Below are 21,247 nucleotides of genomic sequence, written 5' to 3' on the forward strand. Positions count from 1 at the left end.
TACCATTTCTGTCCAAGATCACATCCTGCTTTTGCAGCAATCTGAAACCGCTCTCTTGCCATTCCTGCCTGGTCTCTTACAATGCTTTCTGCATTCTTTCTTGCCTTTCTGGCTAAAGAACCCCTTTTCGAAGTCAAGTTCATCACAGATTCTGGGACTTCAACACCTAAGACATGCAAATATGTTGTTAAGACTGAAAGTTCATGACATGGGACAGAAATATATTTGTATTAGATTGATACAAATCCATGTTAGTATAGCATACTCTGATAAACTTTTGAGGCTTTTAAACACAGCGAGTGCAGGTGGAGTGGCTGTCCTCATAGCTTCAATATGAAAAGTTCTCACCATCTCTGAATGTACTCTTTCCTATATTAGTAATTGAATATTATGGTCAGGCATGTTGAATATAATCAAATAAGTTTGGTTCTTTTATTTTAATGTAAAGGAGTTGTGGAGCTACGTTATATTTTGTAGAAAGATCATAGGTACTATTTAAGAGGCAACTAAATCATAATGAATTCACTTTCAAGAATGATAGAACTTCAACCCTCTTTGCATATACTCACAGACCATATACAGTAAAAACAAAGTAGTCCTACCACTTACATGACTTAGTGAGAATCACATATTTTTTTTTTGGAGGCTTTATGTCAAATTTTTATAAATGCTGGTAAAGAAGGGTCAAGCCCATGTCTACAGAGTAAAGCAGTGTTATTCATTTGTGATGCTAGAATTTATAAATACCATTGATAGTGGCAAGAATATGTATGCAATTAATAAATTGGCATACTCATCCAACACAAAAATAAGTATATATCACACCTTAAAGCAGCAAACATCCACTACTATCAAACATACAGTTGATCACACTGATACAAAATACCTCATTGAGGCGTTCGTCATCCTTCACCTTTTCCAACATCCAGCGATCAATTAAGACCTTATTTTCAGGGTTTAGAGCATCACCTCCACTAAAAGTCCCTCAGCCTGGTTTGTAGGGATTCCAATAAACCAAAAAATCTTGTCAATCTAATATTACCCAAGGATTCAATAATCTTATCTTCAATTTGAAATCAAAATCAAAATAGCAAAGCTGCGTAGTAATGGTGTAGCAGCATACCTATGTTTTTGCATGACTGAAAGATGCTTTAACACCAAATCACAGCATTGATATAAGAAACAATTACAACCACTGCAAATGAAACCTGCAATAAAAACCCTCAGAATCAACACAGGGATTTAGTGCACTATATCAAACTTGCACTGATTAACAATCACTACAACATTAACTTGACTAACTTTCTAACAATTGAGCTAGACGCTTTTGCTGGTATATTCCTCTACCTTTATGTGGACAAATAGAGTCATACTTTTGTTCATATCTCCAGTTTTAAGATTACTAGCAGTACATTATTACACATCACAAAATGGAAAATCTAACATGTGGACGCAGCAAAAGAGTTGCATAAAAGGAACTTCAAAATGTCTAATAGATAAGATAAAGGCAGTGTAGTCAAAAGGTAAGGGCTAAAGTTCACAAAAAACATAAAACAAAGAGGTAGAACACAGGCTTATTCAAAAACGTACATTTACATTTTGCGTATAACAAGTTACCATTTAAGATAGTGTCATAGTATATTGTACGTTCTCTTATCCAAATATGAGCAACGTTTCAATATTGCACCTTCAAGCCTTCAATACTAATACTCTCATGCAGTTCCTGGTTGACATGCCATTAAGTTTGACACCAGGTCCAACTTATTGGTTGGTACTTGCTTATTCAGCTAGTTAATACTTATAAAAAAAAAATTAAAAAAAACATTAACAAACTGGTGTTGAAAAGGAGCTTACAGATTCTGCAAGTTAACCAACTTCCCAAGCTCAAGAGGAACAGTTCCAGAAAACATGTTAGTCTCAAGGTTCCTGAAAACATGTTCTCCTTTTCATCAAAGAAGGCTAAATCAAACAAAAATTAAACTTGATTTAACAAATACAATGAAGAATTAGATGGAGATAGAGGCAGAGCATACAAGTACATTAGAGTGCTGATGTATCCCAAGAAGACAGAGATTGGTCCAGTTAAGTTGTTCACATTAAAGGACCTGCAGTTTACTCAAAGTTCAATCATTATAAGTCATTATTGAACAACAAAGAATATGGAGTTAAGAACTGAATTTACAAATATTCCAACTTTGCAGAAGCCCATTCACTCAGTGTATTACCACTAAGAAAATTCCTTGTGAGATCACTATAAACAAGGCAAACATATTAGTAATAACACTAGCATTTGAGAAAAAGTAAACATTTTCAGATAGTCTCATGGTACATTACATATAGTATCAACAATATATCTAATGACCTGGTTTATGTTGCTTATTATTAAAGAAGAAATCTTGTAAATAAGACAGAGACAACTAAACCAACCAATCTCCTAGCACTATATGATTTTCAAATTAACGCAAAGCCAATAACTCACAGCACAGAACTATGCAATTGCATAGTTAACCAACTCAAATACTTTAAGTCACAACGATAATCAAACAAGAATCTAGGATACAAACAAGAAATCTCCAAGAAAACCAAGTTTTGGGATCAATGAACTAGTCAGGAACTGAGTGCATGTACAGAACAATTACACTAAACACCTTCACAATAGTACACTACATACTACAAGTCACTAATTGATTAAACAATGACAACCAATGTTAGTAAACCACTACAAAACGCTCCAAACCAAAGACTTTGCATCTCAAATTCACTTATACTAAAACCCAGATAAAAAAAAAAACCGATCAAACAAGCAAAAGATCAAAACTTTACAGAGATGGATTCAGAACATCATCAAAAGCAACAAACTTTACAAACAGAATTGAAGATTAAGCAGAAACCCAATAAAAGATTACTCAGAAAAAGAGAGGGAAAATAGATTTACATTGAGCAGGGAAGTGAGGATTTGGGGCTTTGGAGAGAGAGAGTGTGCAGAAGAGTGAAAAAGGCGATGACCCAAAAGAGTCCTTGCAAAAAGAGCTGAAGCCATTCACTCAGAAGACCATAGAATTAAAGGGTTTTAGCTTTTCAGAAATCAATCAAGGATCAAAGTGAGAGTTAAAAAAGCCAAAAGGGGTGCCCAGAGATCAGCCATCACCAAGTAACAGATCCAACGATAACTAATATGGCTGTGCAGTTACAATTCCAATTGAATCAGTTCAAATTTTTCGTTCAGTTAATTCAACTGAAATTAGAAACAGTACGAAATGAACTATTAGACCTAGCCAAAGCAAGAACAATTAGTTGTACAGATCTGGAATGAAATTGAAGAAACTAAGATCGAAAGTTACCGGAGGCGAGAATGGTCTTCAAGTCCTTGGCGGAGAAGCTGGCGTTGCCGCCCAAAACAGTGAGCAAATATGCAGCGACAACCTTCATCTCTACTCTAGCTAAGGCTCAGACGCGGCAGTAGATTGGAGGCTCTGATAGAGCATGTGGGTTTTTGGCGGAATTTAGGTTTATATACAGAATTGTTTTGTGCGGGAAAAAGAAGGGGGAAGTTCAACTTTTGGCAAATATATTTCGGCGGGCCACATAAGTTTGCTCTTATTTTTTCTTTTCCCGTCCTTGTAGGGTTATTAGGACACCATGATAAATATGTGTCTTTAATGGGTGTCCTGATATCACGGTATTGTAGTAGTGTTCAGTCCTTGTAGGTTTATTTTTAAAATAAATTTCTGCCATTCTGTGGTAGATTTAGGTGGGCTTTATCCCGGCTTGCACGTTAGGTGCGCCTTGTCTGGCTTAGTGAGGTGACGTGTTGTTGTTGACTGGACGCAGAGTTCTTCACACGACAAATACATAGTCATTCCGTCGCCTCCAGCGCCGATCATCACCATAACAGTATTCACCGAAACCATTGCGTCTCTGCATTAAAAGCTTAGGGATTTTAGGGTTGGGAGCAGGCCAAATTTATCTCACTTTACCCCAGCAACAGATTTTTATTCTCACTAACTCAATTTAGAAGAAAATGACAAATTTACCCTTAACCTAATTAAACAACTACATCTAAAGCCACACAATCTCATCTCTCTCTCCATCGTGCTGCAGCCTGCAGACTCTCTCTCCTCTCTCTCTTCACTCCAACAGGATTCCGGCAGACCCAGGCCGTCTCCCTTTCTCCTCCAGCTCCGGCGATCGACTTAGGCTCTCTCTCTCTCTCTCTCTCTCTCCTCCAGCTCCCGTGATCCCGTGATGGACCCAGGTCGTTTCTCTCTCTCTCCCTTCTCCAGCTCCGGCGATCGACCCAGGCGATCTCTCTCTCTCTCCTCCAGCTCCAGAGCTCGACCCAAGCTGTCTCCGCTCACTATTCTTCCCAGCCACGTCTCCTTGCTCATGCTCTGAAGCTTCGCCGCCACGCGAAGAAGATCTCTGATTCTAGGCTCCGTCACCACGTCGCCTTGTTTCGATGGGAACGGTCTCTCTGACAATGACAAAGACAGGGATCCCTCAGTTGCACCCAAGATCCGACTTTATTTTTGGTGGATTTGCTCCAATTTGGTGCCCAGAGCATTTCTGGGTGCCCAAATCAGATTTTTTTTTTGTGGGGCAATAGACGTCTATTAGGGGCAATAAACCTTTTCGGCGACCTATGACGTTTTGAATGTTTATTGGGGGGCAATAGACGTTTATTTGAGGGCAATTAACGTTTTGAATTGATATAATCTCTTCTTTTTTTTCTTTAATCAAAGTTTTATTTGTCTGATTTTAGGAAGATTAGTTCTCATTCCAACTACCGAAAGTTCTATATATTAGGGGGCAATAGAGGTTTATTGCCCCTCTAGGGGCAATACACGTTTACTGGGGGCAATAAACCTTTCCGGCAACCTATGAAATCTCTGACAACCTCTTTGGGAACCTTCGGCGAGGTTTCCAGAAAAGTTCGGTGGGCAGCGGCTGGTGACCAGATTCAGGCCAAAGTTGGCTGCAACCGGTGACCAGAATCCGGCTGCTGGTGACGGGGGTCCGGCGAAGTCTCCTATGGTTTCTCTCTCTCTCTCTAAGTAACAAAAGAGTGAGGGTAAAATAGCCTTAAAAAACAAAAAAACTTAATGGGGTATTAGGGATGACTTCCTTAGAGTGTTTTGGATAAGGAGAAATTAAAAAAAATTAATGGAGTAAGTGGGAAAAAAATCCCTAGAAATTGGGTAAATGGACAAAAACCCTTTAGTGTTCGCCACTATTTCTATCTCTATCTACCATCGGTGGCACTTCTTTTATACTTGCCCTACGGAGCCTCGCTTCTGAGCAAAAGTTGAAGCCCAGCCTAATTACTTTTTCAATTAACACCTGATTTTTCTGATTTTTTTTTGTTAAGAGATTTTTTTACATGGCCATTATACTAGTCTTTATTGACACATGCGATCTCTTGTGGAAAATTGTTTTATGTTTTAGAGGAAAAAAAGTATGATGTTATACTAAACCTCCGATGGTGGTACTGTCCATTTCCCTAAAAGACAAATGAAATGAATAGTGACCTGACGGTTTTGCTCTGCATTTTTCCTGGTATTTTGCGCAGTTGCCCCCAAGACAGATGTTTGCAACCTATTACGCCAGGTGGTTTTGGGTTCTTTTGTTTTGTGTTTCTGTTTTCAAAGTCCAGAGCTTTTTTGAATTATGCGATAGTTAGTACTATAAGGAATGTAGGTAAAGGTTGCTATGTTCTCACAATTTTGATTTGGACACTATGTGGGTGTGCTGTTTGATGTTTCGTATAGGGGATGTTGGTGATTGTTTTGTATATGCATGTCGAAGATGGAAAGCAAAGATTAGTGATTTGATTTAAAGCCTAGGAACTGAACTTGAAGCTGTCTTTGTGGTGTTCGGTTTTACGGTTCATGACTTAGTAGTGGCTAAGTGGGACGTGATGAGGGAAAATTCAAGTGTATGTTAATGTATGACATACACTAACTTTTTAAAATATTTTAGGTCGTCGGATATAATTAAAATGTGGAATAAATCTAACGATCTGGAATATTCAACTTTGGTAACCTGCTTACCCGTTAGCAGGTATAATCTTTAATCTTTTGTCGTCTTTCTCTAGTCCTAGTAAACTTTTAGAAGAGGAGAAACGGAAGGGAAGAGGGAGGAGGAAATGCATTGAGAAAGGTTGCCTTCTCGATTGAAGCATCACAATATATATATATATATAGAGAGAGAGAGAGAGAGGATACACTTAAGCCAACCTGCTCGATTATCGTATCGGCTCAGCTTCGACCTAGAAGCTACTGCTTGCGCCTCTCTAGGCTTGATCATCACATCAGGAATGATTTGTTTCGAGAACTAGTGCAATAAAAAAATAAATACAATTCGCTTGCCAAGGGTTGGTTTTAACAGAATCAATGGCCATATGAAGCTGTTGCCGTAGCATTTGAGGACATATCACGATGACAGCGCTGCAAGGACTGTGGGGTTAATGTCATTAGAACGATGATAGCACTGCAAGGAAAGGTTTGATTCTCTGGTTTATGGTTTTGTTATGTTTTAGTATCATAATATCCTTCCGATCTGTCATGAAAAGGTTTGTTTTTCTTTAGAGAAAAAAGTAGCAAACTCAATGATACTCTTTTTTGAATTTGATGAACAGTAATTGGACTTAAACTTCACAGAAAGAAAATAGCTGGTAGTTTTCCCTTGTCTCTATTCATTCACTCAGCATTTGGTCTATTTCAGTAAAAGAATCATTGAAATTTTTATTGCAGGTTTAGTTTCAGGGTTGGAGTTCGAATTGTCGAGATAGTGCTGATTGAAATTTCCACTAGCTCTATACCACTTCAAAAACATATTTTTGGTTAAGACAGAACAAGATAGGGAGGAATCAATGGATCCTGGTTCCTTGGCCTTTACTACAAATGAACCTAGAATACAGTTATATCTGTTGCTGGGGCTTGTATATTATGTTGTCACACCTTTACTTCTTCCATTTATTCTTTTCTTCTTTGCTTTTGCCTGCATGGTTTATAGTCACCAGGTGGGTTATACTACATCTCAGTCAGGCTCAAAATTCTGGTCTATCATCCTCTGCTTATCTCATTGTTTACAAGTAACTCATTGTTTTTGTCCCCTTGTTGCCAGATTATTAATGTCTATGATCAGAAATGAGAGTGCTGCAGCCTTCTGGCCACGTGTGCATATGCGTGTAATTATTGGCCTAATCGTATCCCAATTCCTTGTAATTGGACTATTTAGCACATTAGATGTGCTGTTTTCAACATATATTCTCATTCCACAACCTGTTTTGACATTCTGGTTCCATAGAGTCTGCAAGGGTCGTTTCGAACCAGCATTCGTGAAATTTCCTTTACAGGCCAGAATGAATTTTCTAGTACGAGTTACTTTGGTTATACGTTTACTTCTGGTTTAAAGGTATACATTTACTTTTTGTGTAAACTCTGCTGTGATGTGAGTGATATATTTTTGCATGCTTTCCACTTTCCAGTGTGGTGACATCTATAGAACATTACAAAGTCAGTTCCTCTCCTAAGGTTTCTGGAATGATAATAAAGTTACTCAGAGTTTAGCTAATGTTCTTAAACAAATCTGCATACATACTAATTAAATTTATTGCATGCTTCTTTCTAATAGCAACAATTGTAAGACATTTTTGCTTTGCGTTGATCATTGTATCATATTCTCAAAGTGTTTGACAATGCGCAGGATGCAATGGAGACGAGAGAAATCCTCTTGTTCCTACAAAGAGGACATGCATCTGAAATGGCATCTCAAACGCGTAGTAAAGAACTAAAGATGAGTTTGAAGGCTCTGAAGGACCTTTATTGAGATCTTAGGAAACCCCTTCTTTTAGTCTATACCTTTAAATGTTAGTGTTCAGTTTTCTACATGTTCCCCCTCTTGTCTATAATAGGAAATATAATGTACTTGAAAATCATTGATCACATACACTATCAAGTGAGAAAGTAATTTTGCATGTTTACTAACTTCTTAAGAGAGCAGTGGAGATCAGTAATTCTCTCCAGTTACCTAAGCCAACTTTTGTTGAGAAGAAGATAAGACCAATATTTGTTTTTACTTTATTAAATATAATATCATAATCAAGAGAATATCTTGGATGAAGCGTTCTTGTCACGTGATATGACAGGACCCGCCCCGAATTTCACCCTGAAATCCGAGGTGGCCCTATGGGGCCCACCTTAGGGATAACTCTACCAAAAATTCGGTAGAGTCACCTCTAAAATGGACTACCCAAAAACCTGTAAAACACACGAAACACTTCAAGCAAACCAACCTTATACTCCTGGAGCCACCCTGCTCCCAATTACCAACAACTCCACTTTCACCAAACACAAAACTCAAAAATACTAATCCCAAAGGTTATGCAGAGCAATACTACTATACACAGGGATATAACAGAGGAGTAAAGGATCAAGTGATCCTACACTGCGGAAGTAGTGACAACTATGCCTCAAATGTCATGTACGCCCGACCTCCACTAATTCGCCTGCAAACTGGGCATTAGAAACCGAAAGGCCCAGGGGAAAGTAGACGAAAAACGTTAGCGTGAGTGGACAAAATAAACAATTTAAAGGAAAAAAAATTTCATACTTTCCCACATTTATTCTCTTTAATAACCGATGCATGCAACAATTAGAAAAATACATTTAGCTTTAAATCCAAGAATTCCAAAACGATAAATTGACTAGCCTCGCTAGTCACCACATTCGAAAACTATATCGTAAAACCGAAATCTCATTTCTCAAGAAAATAAGACCAGCCCCGCTGGCTACAGTGAAAATCGGACTAGCCCCGCTAGTCAAATAAAGATAAAATATGGGGAAGAAGTTTCACCATACGAAAGAAGGGAGCCTCTTAGGCTCGGGTCGGAGTGTCCCACACTCTGGAGCATCCCATGCTCTGCTCTTACTCGCCCACAAACACATAGTAAGCAGGGAGGAGTACTAATAGGCTAGCTAGCAATATAATATATATATAACGACCCAGGTATGGTGAGTAAAAACTAATAAAATCTCATAAATCCTTAAGGCTTCCCCATGTCCCACGAATAAGGAAAACACGGGTACGATTCCCAACCGTACCCGGAAATACTCATAAAGCCGTATAAATTAACAGCGTGTCCCACACGCTAAAGAAATAATTAGGTCGTCAGTGAGGCATTCCCAATGCCAAAATCGAAAATCAGTAAATAAACATGGAGATTTATTCCAACCAAACTCAATTTGTAAATAAGGTCTCAAATCGACGAATATAAATATAATATAAATGTATAAATCTGAAAATCATATCGAAAACCATTCGTCGAAAATTAACTTCAATTATAAATTCGAATCCGAGCATAACAACTTCATAACCGAAACTCACCACCGGTATAAATCAATATTTATTCATGAGAATCATTATTAAAAAGCAAATCCACGAGATAATTCGCAATTATCTTTTTATGCTCGGAAAATATGTAAATAAAATAAAACATGTTTTAATAAATTAATGCATGCATCACTTATTTAAAACAAACGTCCACTCACAGTACTATTGGGCAACCACGCAGACGAGTTCCTTCATCTAACCGTAGCTCGCGACATTGCCCTGTACACAATTATATTTCCATAAACGGTAATCCGATATAATAATTACGAACTTAAACGAAATCCGAAAATCCCTATCTCCAATACTTCTCAAATTCAACCCAAATCTCTTCCACAATTCTAATTCCTCAATTTACATATTCCAAAAAGAAAACGAGGGAAATCCGACGGCCGGATTTCCCATAATTCCACCACAAAACTCCAAACTTCGAAAATTCACAAACAATTCCAAACTCCTCCAAAATTCACCAAACTTCACATATAAGCTCTATGATAATTATAGAATTTAACTAGCTAAAAATTGAAATTTATAAACTACCCTAGCCGCCGCTACCGCCGCCCAAAGTGGCGGCGCCACCGCCACCATCTCCGATGGCCACCAAAATTTGACAGTAGCACCTTCTCAACACACTGATTCAACTTCTCAACTACAACATTCCCAAATAACAATTAAAAACGGCCGAAATCGATCAATGAACAAAAACCCAGAAATCCTCAAGAACCCTAGAATTTCAATTCGTCGATTCCGCATCTACACAACAAATCGTGATACAAGGCCATAGGGGAAATGATCAGTGATGAAAACCGAACCTTCGACGCCGGAATGAGGACCGGAGGTGGCCGGAATCGCCGGAAATCGGCAAAAGCTTCAAACTGCAGCCGGAGGGGATTTTGCTTCGATCTGTGCTTTTCCGGTCAAATCGTCAAAAACCAAGGTTGCTAGGGTGATCGGAGGGAGGAGGTGCTCCTCTGATGACCGGTGGCACGCCGGTTGGTGGCCGGAATCGCCGGAAATCGAAGGAAGAAGGAAATTGGCCGAACCGGAGAAGAGAGAGCTCGGGGGGGAGGAGAGAGAAAGAGCTGGGGTGGGTTTCCGGAAATGGAAACCTACCCTGGGTAAATTTCTATTTTAATCAAAATTTTACCATGAACAGTAACTTCCTTATTTCGCTCATAACTTTCGCATACGAGCTCCGATTTTTACGTACTACATATGCACGCGCTCGGTTTAACGTCCTCTACAACTTCCATGAAGAACATTTTCTCAAATTTTGACCCGAACAAAAAGTCAACTTTTAGGGCCACTAAAAGTACTAAACCGAAAGTAAAAGTGAAAGTAAAGGTCGTTTACCGTCCCAATGACTAGTAAACCGGTGAATTTAGGTTCGGGATGTTACATGATAGGTTCAAACAATCAAATAACTCAATCAAACTCCTCAATTCCAAAATCTCATATATTGTCCATGCTTTTGCTCCCGTGTAGTGCTGATATTATCTATAATACTTAACAACTTGCAAACACGGTGAGTTATGATGTGGCGATCATCAAAACTATGTACTGAAAATCTTCTCCATAATCATAGTCAAAAATCTAAAATTGCACATACACACTTTGCAATTAGACAACAACTAGTTAGTCATTTGTTTTGTTGAACTCAAAATCATTACCAATTAATGAGAAAGAGAGATTTATGTCACTAAATCAAATATTTGAGAATAATATTTTTTCTTATAATATCCATTTTTTCTAATAGCTCACTACTATACCCATCAAACCTGGCTCTTGATACCATGATAGGAATCAACAAATTTAAGAGAAAGAAAGTAAGATATCAGAGAATTGGGAGAAGAAGAAACAAAGTTGTTTTACCCAGAACCTGCAGACGACGATTGGAGAGGCGATTGGTGATTCCTCCTCAACAACCCAAGAAATAGCGAGAGGTTTTTTGGGTTCATGGACGAGCTGGAGCCCGAGGTCGGCAGCGCAGCAGAGTCGGTGGCACTGTCGGCAGAGCCCAGGCAGAGGATGACTTGGGAGCTTCGGCGTTCAATTCGATCCAAAACGCTATGCTTTTTCTGAAAGGTAGAGTTAGACTCACCAACTCAATTTTTTTTTTTTTTCAGTCATGGCTTCTTTTTCTTCAGTTTTTGTTACGGATTTTTTTTAAAATTGTCCAAACAATTGAAAGGTATTCTAAAAATTGGGGGTGAGTTCTTAACTGTGTTATTAGGTTCTCGGCCAAACCCATCTGTTCAAAGTCAATCATCGACATCACCTGCCTCAGACTTGGTTGCGCCTCCTCCACCAATTCCTCCGTCATCTCCACCGATTATCACATACCATTGCCGACCCCAGCCTACCTCCAATGTTCCTGCTCCATCACTGCACTTTGCCTCTCCTCACGGCAGCGACGGTCCTCCCATCCACACCGCCACAACATCGTCAGCCTCTGACGCTCCAGATCAAGATTAGCATCCCACCGACGACCCTTCTCTGCTGTCCAATTCTCCACCTCCTCCGGTGCCGGTTGACTCCAATCCTCCTCCAAAACACCCAATGGTCACGCACCTCCAGGATGGTACTCAAAAACCCAAAAACCCAGAATCCCAAGTGATGGCACAGTCAGGTATCCCATTCCTCAAGCTCTCCTCACCATGGTTGACTTGGTTGAACCTACATGTTACTCTCAAGCTTCAAAGAAGGCTGAATGGCGTGCTGCTATGGTTGAAGAAATCAATGCTCTGATGGAGAACAACACTTGGTCTTTTGTTCCCTCTTCTCCCACACAGAACACTGTTGGCTACAAATGGGTTTTTATAGTGAACTGGAATCCGGATGGCTCCGTCGAACGCTTTAAAACAGGACTTGTGGCCAAAGTTTTTCACCAACAACAAGGTATTGATTTCCATGAAACATCCGGTCCTGTTATCAAACCTGTTACAATACGTACTGTTATTAGTCTTGTTGTGTCTCGTGGTTGATCTCTTCATCAATTAGATGTCAAGAATGCTTCTCTCCATGGTTTTCTTACGGAGGATGTCTACATGACTCAACCTCCTGGTTTCATTGATCAATCTCGGCCCACTCATGTCTGCAAACTCAACAAAGCACTTTATGGCCTTAAACAGGCTCCTCGAGCGTGGTTTCAGAGGATGATATCCTTTCTGTTGTCTGTTGGGTTTACCCAAAGTTTGGCCGACTCTTCCTTATTTATTTTTGCTCATGGTCAACACACTATTTATTTTTTGTTTTATGTTAATGACATTGTGGTCACGGGTAGCAATGATTGTCTTCTTCAAAGCTTCATTGATGCTCTTGCCCGTGGTTTTCACATCAAAGATTTAGGGCCACTGCACTACTTTCTTGGTCTGCAGGTTCACACCTTCTCTCATGGGCTTTACCTTAATCATGTCAAATATGCTCATGATCTCCTTTTTAAACATGATATGTTGCTTACCAAGCTGATGAGTACCCCTATGTCTGCCACAGATACGCTCACTACCACTGATGGTGCGTTACTTGAAAATCCCACAGAATTCCGAACACTCGTCGGTGCTTTACAATACCTCACAATTACATGTCTAGATATAGCTTTTGCAGTCAACTTGGTTTCTCAGTTTATGAGTCAACCTCGTCTTCCTCATCTTGTTGCTGTGAAGCGCATTCTTCGCTATGTCAAAGGAACAGTTGGTCATAGTTTATCCTTTGCTCATCAGCATCAGCTAGTATACCTTTCCGCCTACTCTGATGCGGATGGGGCAGACTATCCTCACTCCCGCCGGTGCACATCAGGTTATCTTGTGTATCTTGGTTCAAATTTGATCTCTTGGTGCTCCAAGAAGCAGTCCACGATTGCTCGCTCGAGTGCCGAGTTAGAATACCGTTCTCTTGCTCATGCCTGCGCTGAAACTACTTGGTTGGGTTATCTGCTCTATGAACTTGGTGCTCGCATTCAGTTCCCCATCTTATTGCATTGTGATAATCTTAGTGCTACCTACATGGCGTCCAATCCTGTGTTTCATGCTCGAACTAAGCATATTGAGCTTGATTATCATTATGTTCACGAAAAAGTTGCTCTTGGTAATCATCGAGTCTGCTTCATTCCCTCTGTTGATCAGCCAGCAGCTGATTACTTACCAAACTGCTTCACAAGTCACGTCATCTTCTCCTTTCAGGCAAACTTGTTCGTCCGGAGCCGCCAAGTTTGAGGGGGTGTGTTAGAGAGACTAAATCTTCTCCTGAAATCAAGTCATCTAATTCTTCTCCATTGATCTGTTCATAGGCTGTTTTGATACTGAACTATAATTGCTTATCAGTTATATTCTAGCTGTAAATATAGTTTAATGCCTGTATTGTAACAGCAGTTTATTACTGCTATGTATGTGTACAATTGTAAACATCAACACAATGAAAATCACTTTCTACAGAAACATGAAAAGATAAATGTAGTTTCGTGCACGGACACTCCTTGATCTGCTTGAGGCTAATAGACTTTGTCTTCCCTACCTTTCAGCGGGTAAAGTAAACGTACTCTGCAGCAAATAACAAATTAAGACACTTACAAAGAAAGAGCTAACAAATGAACTACTTTTATATGACTTGTGTTTGCTGTTACAGATTTTTTATAATCCTCAACTTCAGATCACGTTTATCTCACTCTCTTCTAGACATTGTTATTACATAATTATGGAACTTGATTATTACAAATTCGATCATCTGAAACTATAAAAAATAAAAAAATGAAAAGGATGATGAGTGTCATGCACGTCACCGATTGCAAAACTGCAAACATATAAAACTCATATACATGCCTTTTGAAGGATCAGAATGCACGTGCCTGGGGATACATTCTTTTTTTTTTTGGCAAGAAAGTCGAGATCAAAACTAAACTAACAAATATACAATACTCGTGGAGAAAAAACAAGTTGTTTCAGATCTTATCTGTAAAATATCTGTATAGAGAAAATTACATAGCACAATTTGTTAAATAGTTAAATCATAGCTACGGCATCCATACCTGAATACAAAGTTCTGACAACAAGATCTACATGCTTTAGAGTACCATTTACAACTTTAGATCTACACATATGAAGCACACTGTCTACTAAGTGGTTCAATTTCTAGAAACTGATGGCTCGAGTCTATGCCCTCTGAAGCGAAACTTTTTCATGCTGGGAGCAATGTTCTTATACACAGTAATAAATCCTGCCTGTAGGTAGGCAAAAACGGGAGCATTTCTCTTCACAAGAAAGAACAAAATCCCACAATACACGGATTTTGAAATTGCCAATGCCATCATTATTGCTGCTTACTTGGTTAACGAACGATGTTTACTAATCATAATCACTAATTATCATTAATATAACAATGTCAGGAAAAGAGAATCAAGCCTCATACTTTTGAGTTTATACAATAATAATAAATAAAAACATAGTTTTGAGTTTCGAGAACCAAAAGACATCCAGGACACACACACCCAACACTCTTGCTAACTAATCATAACTCTGCACATGAGACTTCTCGACTCCTTGTTATGAAGCATCATTCCTGTCAGCATGAAAGGTTATAAATGTTAAAATTATAATGCTCTATCATTGGATAACGGAAGAAGAAGAAGATGAATAGCATACCGCAGCTAGCTAATTAGAAATTCACTAGCTTCTTATCCATTCGAATCAGATTTCAAAATTGAACCGGGGAAGAAAAAAAAACATGAATAATAATAAACAAGCAGCAGAATTTCATTGTGATAATGTTAACATAGACAACAGTTTTGGTCTTGCTGTGTCCAAGGATAAAAGTGAAAGACATTGTGATAAATTCAAGACCAAGAATTTCGAAATAGAGATGAGAGCTTGAGTTGATGCAAACAACGGTAAAAAGAGTGAAAAAGAAAAGGAGGGAACCAAAACAAGGACTGCAAACAGCTAACAAGCAGCCTACAAACAGATGAGCTAAGATGCAGCTAATACCTAATTTACAATTCTAAGGACAACCAAAACAGAACATAATAGCCATCCATTCAATCATACTACAGGTAAATTCACAGAGTATTAAGTACAACATCGGTGAGATCGAATAGTTTGAAATAGGGAGTTTTTTTTTTTTTTTTGGAATTAATATATGAATACTTCAGGAATTTTTATCTAAAGATAACCAACAAACTTGTGTTTGTAGATCTAAAATTAAAAACATGTATCTGTAAATCTTTAACAAGGAAACGAAAAAGAGAGAATTCTTACATGGATTAAAATTCATATCAAGGAATCTAGCAAATATATGAATACTGAAGGATTATAACACCAAACTAAAAGATAAAGCAAACTAATTTGTAGAAATAAAATTAACAACATGTATCTGTAATTCTTTAACAACGATACGAAAAGAGAGAATTCTTACATGGATTAAAATTCATATCAAGGAATATGAATACTGAAGGATTATAACACCGAACTAAAAGAGAAAGCAAATAAATTTGTATTTGTACATCTAAAATTAACAACATGTATCTGTAAATCTTTAACAAGGATACGAAAAGAGAGAATTCTTACATGGCTTCACAGCAGACGGTGACTGTAGGTTGACAAAGGGGGATGGTGCTGTTGCCCTTCTTTTCTCTGCTCTTTTCTCTGCTCTCGTCTTCACGATACGACAGATTTCTTCACACGTCAAATACAGAGTCATTCCGGCGCCTGCAGCGCCGATCATCGCCATAACACCATTCACCGAAACCATTGCGTCTCTGCAGAAAAAGCTTAGGGATTTTAGGGTTCGCCGCTATCTCTATCTCTAGCTTCCATCGGTGGCTCTTCTTTTATACTTGCCCTACGGGGCCTCGCTTCTGAGCAGAAGCTGAAGCCCAGACCAATTACTTTTTCAATTAACACCTGATTTTTCTGATTGTTTTTTGGTTAAGAGATTTTTTTACATGGCCATTATAAGACAAGGATTGACTTGATATTGCCGTGCTTCCAGCAGATGGTTCTTGATTATCCATGATCTATGACATCATGTTGTCTAGAATAATCAATAAACTTCTAAAAAACTTCAGTAATTTGCCGGAAAAGATCTCCCAAAAAGCTTCTTGAAAAGCTGACCGTTTCTGCCTTCTTAGGAAACCTGTTTTGAGCTTGATTTCCTGCTGCCTCATTAACGCTTCTGACTAGTTCTTTCATTCATGTTGAAAACATCATATATTTAGGATTATGGCTCTATTTGCAAAGATGTAGTTGGAAGAATGCAAGAAACGCTCCCCAAAACTGTTCCCGAAAAGCTGATTTTGAAACTGCAGTTTTCTGCTTTGCAGCAACTGTCTTGCACAGCGATTTCCATGAACTTCTCTTGTAATTTCTTGCCAAAGGGTGATCAAAGTTAGTCCTTTGTATCAGTACGTCATGGTTCATGGCTTCTTTGCTCCCTTTAGGTTCCTATTAATCTTGAATCACTTCACGAACTATATCTAAAAAGAAAACAGAGTTAAAATAGACTTTTTAAAGGAAATAGCTAAGAAAAATGTATAGGATTTCACATTATAGTTGTCTCATTTTATGCTCCTATCAGGCACATCCAGGTGACCACCAGAGGTACTTACCGGTCGCTTAATGAGACAAACTCCCCACTTAAGAGAATTCTTGACCGGGGACTTGAGGGACGTGTTTACACCAGACATTAGACATGCCCAGCTACTGGTAAGTACTCACTATCGACCACCAGATGGCTTTCCGGAACCATTGTCAGAGGCAATAATTGCCGACCATGCCCAACGCTGCCATCAAGCAGTGGTCGGGCTAAGCAGTCACTCCTAATATGGGATGGTTTACAAACCGTTCCACATCGGACTCAAGGTGAACTGAACTACCACTTCTTACTATAAAAGGGTCAAATACTTTCAAATCAAGTAAGTCCAAATCTCTATTCTTTCCGTAAAAACTGTTTGTATATGTACCGGTATCTAACTTAGGCATCGGAGGGTTTGAAACCGGCACCCCCGATCACCCTCCTAACCTTTGGTTTCCTGTGGACAGGATTGTAGAGCGGGACATCAGTGATTCTATTAGTCTCCCACAATCATGCAATTTCCAATGCCATCATTATTGCTGCCTACTTGGGCAATGATCCCAGATTTCTTAGCTATTACAACGCTTTACCAATTGTAGAGAGGTTGCCATTCAAAATACAAAGTCACGACCAAGTTAAAGGCTACCAAACATTGGAAAGTCAATGCAAGACCATGTAAGTGAGCATACATGCCTTAGTTTTGATTTGTGTGTTTGGTGGATTCTGTTCTGATACGGGCTTGTAATGGATACAAAGGATGTATTAACTTAGAGCATCTCCAACAGTAAAAGCTATTTTTTTAGCTAAATCATCTAAAAGTTAAATTTAGGTAGTAAATTTCTAGCTTTTCCTCCAGCAGTGTTAGCTAAACTAAAAAAATTGAACGTGGAGTGTTTAGCTTTTCGTTATTTTCTCTCTCCTCCCTAGCTAAATTTAGCTAGAGATTTTAGCAAAAGCTAAATTTGACTTTCATATAGCTATTCTGCTGGAGTGCTAAACTATCTCAAATTAGCTAAATTTATAACTTTTTATTGAAATAACTAGTCTCTTGGAGATGCCCTTAGCTTAATCTTTTAATCTGTTTTATGTGTGTTTTACCAAATGTACATTGTCAAGCACAAGTGTTATGTTAGTAATCATACTATTGATCACGTAGTTTCAAGATTCATGCTTCCATCGTCAAAGGATAATCAAAGTGGGAAACTTCCTTAGTTACTTTAAGCTGTAATCAGAAATCAGTCTAAGATTATATCTTCATATTGGGCTTTCTGTTCTGAGAAATGCATGATTCTTTGTTAATGGTAATTCCTTAGTGGTCCAACTTGGTTTGGCTGCAACTTCACTGCTCGCAGTTATTAGCCATTTGTCCTTGTCATTGTATTCGATCTCAAGTTTGATACCATTTCTGTTATTTTCTGTTGGACAGACGAGTTCCTGGTTTTAATTTTGAAAGACTGACTTGCTTTGGTCTGTGTTTCAGTCATAAAGGTTTCTTACCGAAGTATGTAAATCTAAAGATTATGAAGTTCCTAAGGGAGGGTTTGGTTTTCGACTTTTTGTTACACATTGAGGAGAAAACATGGTTTATTCTAACCTCTTCTTTTGATAATTTTTGTACTTTACATCTGCCAGTGTATATGAGTGGTATCAGGAATTGAATTGACATTAGACTTACTGGTCAGTGCCTCGGTGGTGATAGTCTTAAGTAGCATTTGATTTGTGTCGAGTCAGAAGGCTGCAAAAGTAGATATATGAATGTATTTGTTTGAGCACCGACTCGTTCGACTTCTGCAAATGAATTATTTGATTATTCGTGTTCCGCATCTATTCATTGGTATTCTATTGTACATTTGTCATGACGTACATTCCTTTTGCATTACCTTCTTTACACGAACATGTGAACAGGGTACTGATTATGTATCGACGCCAGATTTCGGGCTTTATACATATCCTGGACGAGAGCTGCGACACCACATAGATTTTAAGGTTTTTCATATCTCTTACCATTTTCTTTTAATATCGCCAAATTTTAACATCTTTTATTATCAAAAATTTTCATTCCATACCAGAATTATTGTAGTCTTATAGGAACTTATATAGTTGTAAAATTGTACATCTTTTCTCAAATTGGTTTGATGGTCTGTGCTTTTATGCAATTTTTTAGTGTCTATATATGCTTTGTTTTCCTTTTTGGTAGGTCTACCCGCCGGAAATATATGCATTCGGACTAAAGTTGGACAGGGAATGATGTGCTGAATAGGAGGTTCATTTGGTGAGAAATTGACTATAAAACTTGCTAGGCTTCTGATATCCAAATTGCAGGTCGAGGTTACTGGCAGAATCTAAACGATTCTAGGTTGACAATACGGGGCTGTTTCCAGCCACGGTAAACGGGTAACAAACCTGATCGTTTTGGGGCATTTTCTTTAGACTTGTATATGTTTCGGAGTTGACTTAATGTTAGGATCTTTCGGTTGCAGGGGACAAAAGCTGGCGCAAGCTTGAAATTTGACACAGAAAAGGAGTTCTTTGACTTTTTCTCCATGGCTTGAACCACATGAGAGAAATCTGTGAGATTCCTGAATGATTTTATGAGCAAGCTGTAAATTTGTTAGCTAACGAACTTGGTCGGTTGACACTGAAGCTCTACCTAGAGATGGAGATAAGAGAGCAACCTGATGATACAGAAACCTTGGAACTGATGTAAACTATGTTTTCCAAATTAAGGTATTTGATAGAGAAATGGAGTATGCAATTATAATATGATAGAAATAAGTTATAGACAAATTGCTACATTTGGACAAAGTTCATGGTTACTCCTTTTAGAAAACAAGCATTGCTAATGGTTTGCCTCGGAGTCCTGAGCTCGTAAGTTCATGAACCAACATTACACTCTGTCCGATGGTTCCGAAACAATTTATACTTGATGAACCATTGATTTTTCAGATGAGCTGGTATGGAAGGGTGACCTGGTTCTAGAAACTGATGGCTCGAGTCTATGCCCTCTGAAGCGAAACTTTTTCATGCTGGGAGCAATGTTCTTATACACAGTAATAAATCCTGCCTGTAGGTAGGCAAAAAAGGGAGCATTTATCTTCACAAGAAAGAACAAAATCCCACAATACACGGATTTTGAAATTGCCAATGCCATCATTATTGCTGCTTACTTGGTTAACGAACGATGTTTACTAATAATAATCACTAATTATCATTAATATAACAATGTCAGGAAAAGAGAATCAAGCCTCATATTTTTGAGTTTATACAATAATAATAAATAAAAACATTGTTTTGAGTTTCGAGAACCAAAAGACATCCACGACACACACACCCAACACTCATGCTAACTAATCATAACTCTGCACATGAGACTTCTCGACTCCTTGTTATGGAGCATCATTCCTGTCAGCATGAAAGGTTACAAATGTTAAAATTATAATGCTATATCATTGGTTAACGAGGAAGAAGAAGAAGATGAATAGCATACCGCAGCTAGCTAATTAGAAATTCACTAGCTTCTTATCCACTAGAATCAGATTTCAAAAATGAACCAGGAAAAAAAACATGAATAGTAATAAACAAGCAGCAGAATTTCGTTGTGATCATGTTAACATAGACAACAATTTGGTTTTTTTTTTTTTTGGAATTAATATATGAATACTTCAGGAATTGGTATCTAAAGATAACAAACAAATTTGTATTTGTAGATCTAAAATTAAAAACATGTATCTGTAAATCCTTAACAAGGAAACGAAAAAGAGAGAATTCTTACATGGATTAAAATTCATATCAAGGAATCTAGCAAATACGGAAGGATTATAACACCAAACTAAAAGATAAAGCAAACGAATTTGTATTTGTGGAAATAAAATTAACAACATGTATCTGTAAATCTTTAACAAGTATACGAAAATAGCGAATTCTTACACGGCTTCACAGCAGACGGTGACTGTTGGTTGACAGAGGGGGATGGTGCTTTTGCCCTTCTTTTCTCTACTCTCCTCTTCACGATACGACAGAGTTCTTCACACGACAAATACATAGTTATTCCGACGCCTCCAGCGCCGATCATCACCAGAACAGTATTCGCCGAAACCATTGCGTCTCTGCGGAATAAGCTTTAGGAATTTTAGGGTTCGCCGCTATCTCTATCTCTATCTCCCATCGGTAACTCTTATTTTATACTTGCCCAACGGGGCCTCGCTTCTGAGCAGAAGCTGCAGCCCAGCCCAATTACTTTTTTAATTAACAAAGAGATTTTTTAATTTTTTTGGTTACTATAAGAGATTTTTTTACC

The 21,247-nt window shown here is 38.3% G+C and overlaps 3 long non-coding RNA genes across 3 annotated transcripts; 1 reads left to right on the forward strand and 2 right to left on the reverse strand.

The window, feature by feature from the left end:
- Positions 1–14,705: 14,705 nt before the first annotated feature.
- LOC112196636 lies at positions 14,706–17,202 on the reverse strand. The gene is made up of 3 exons (XR_002935304.2): positions 16,985–17,202; positions 15,945–16,852; positions 14,706–14,940 (listed from the first exon to the last, which is right to left on the reverse strand). It is a non-coding gene; the product is annotated as an uncharacterized LOC112196636 (long non-coding RNA).
- A 168-nt stretch (positions 17,203–17,370) lies between these two features.
- On the forward strand, positions 17,371–19,701 carry LOC121052533. The gene is made up of 4 exons (XR_005809365.1): positions 17,371–17,625; positions 18,856–18,936; positions 19,148–19,344; positions 19,431–19,701. It is a non-coding gene; the product is annotated as an uncharacterized LOC121052533 (long non-coding RNA).
- Positions 19,702–20,145: 444 nt separating this feature from the next.
- Positions 20,146–21,120, reverse strand: LOC112201136. The gene is made up of 2 exons (XR_002936612.2): positions 20,878–21,120; positions 20,146–20,352 (listed from the first exon to the last, which is right to left on the reverse strand). It is a non-coding gene; the product is annotated as an uncharacterized LOC112201136 (long non-coding RNA).
- Positions 21,121–21,247: the final 127 nt, after the last annotated feature.

Source organism: Rosa chinensis, chromosome 4 (assembly GCF_002994745.2).
Source record: "Rosa chinensis cultivar Old Blush chromosome 4, RchiOBHm-V2, whole genome shotgun sequence".
NCBI classification, from domain to species: Eukaryota; Viridiplantae; Streptophyta; class Magnoliopsida; order Rosales; family Rosaceae; genus Rosa; species Rosa chinensis.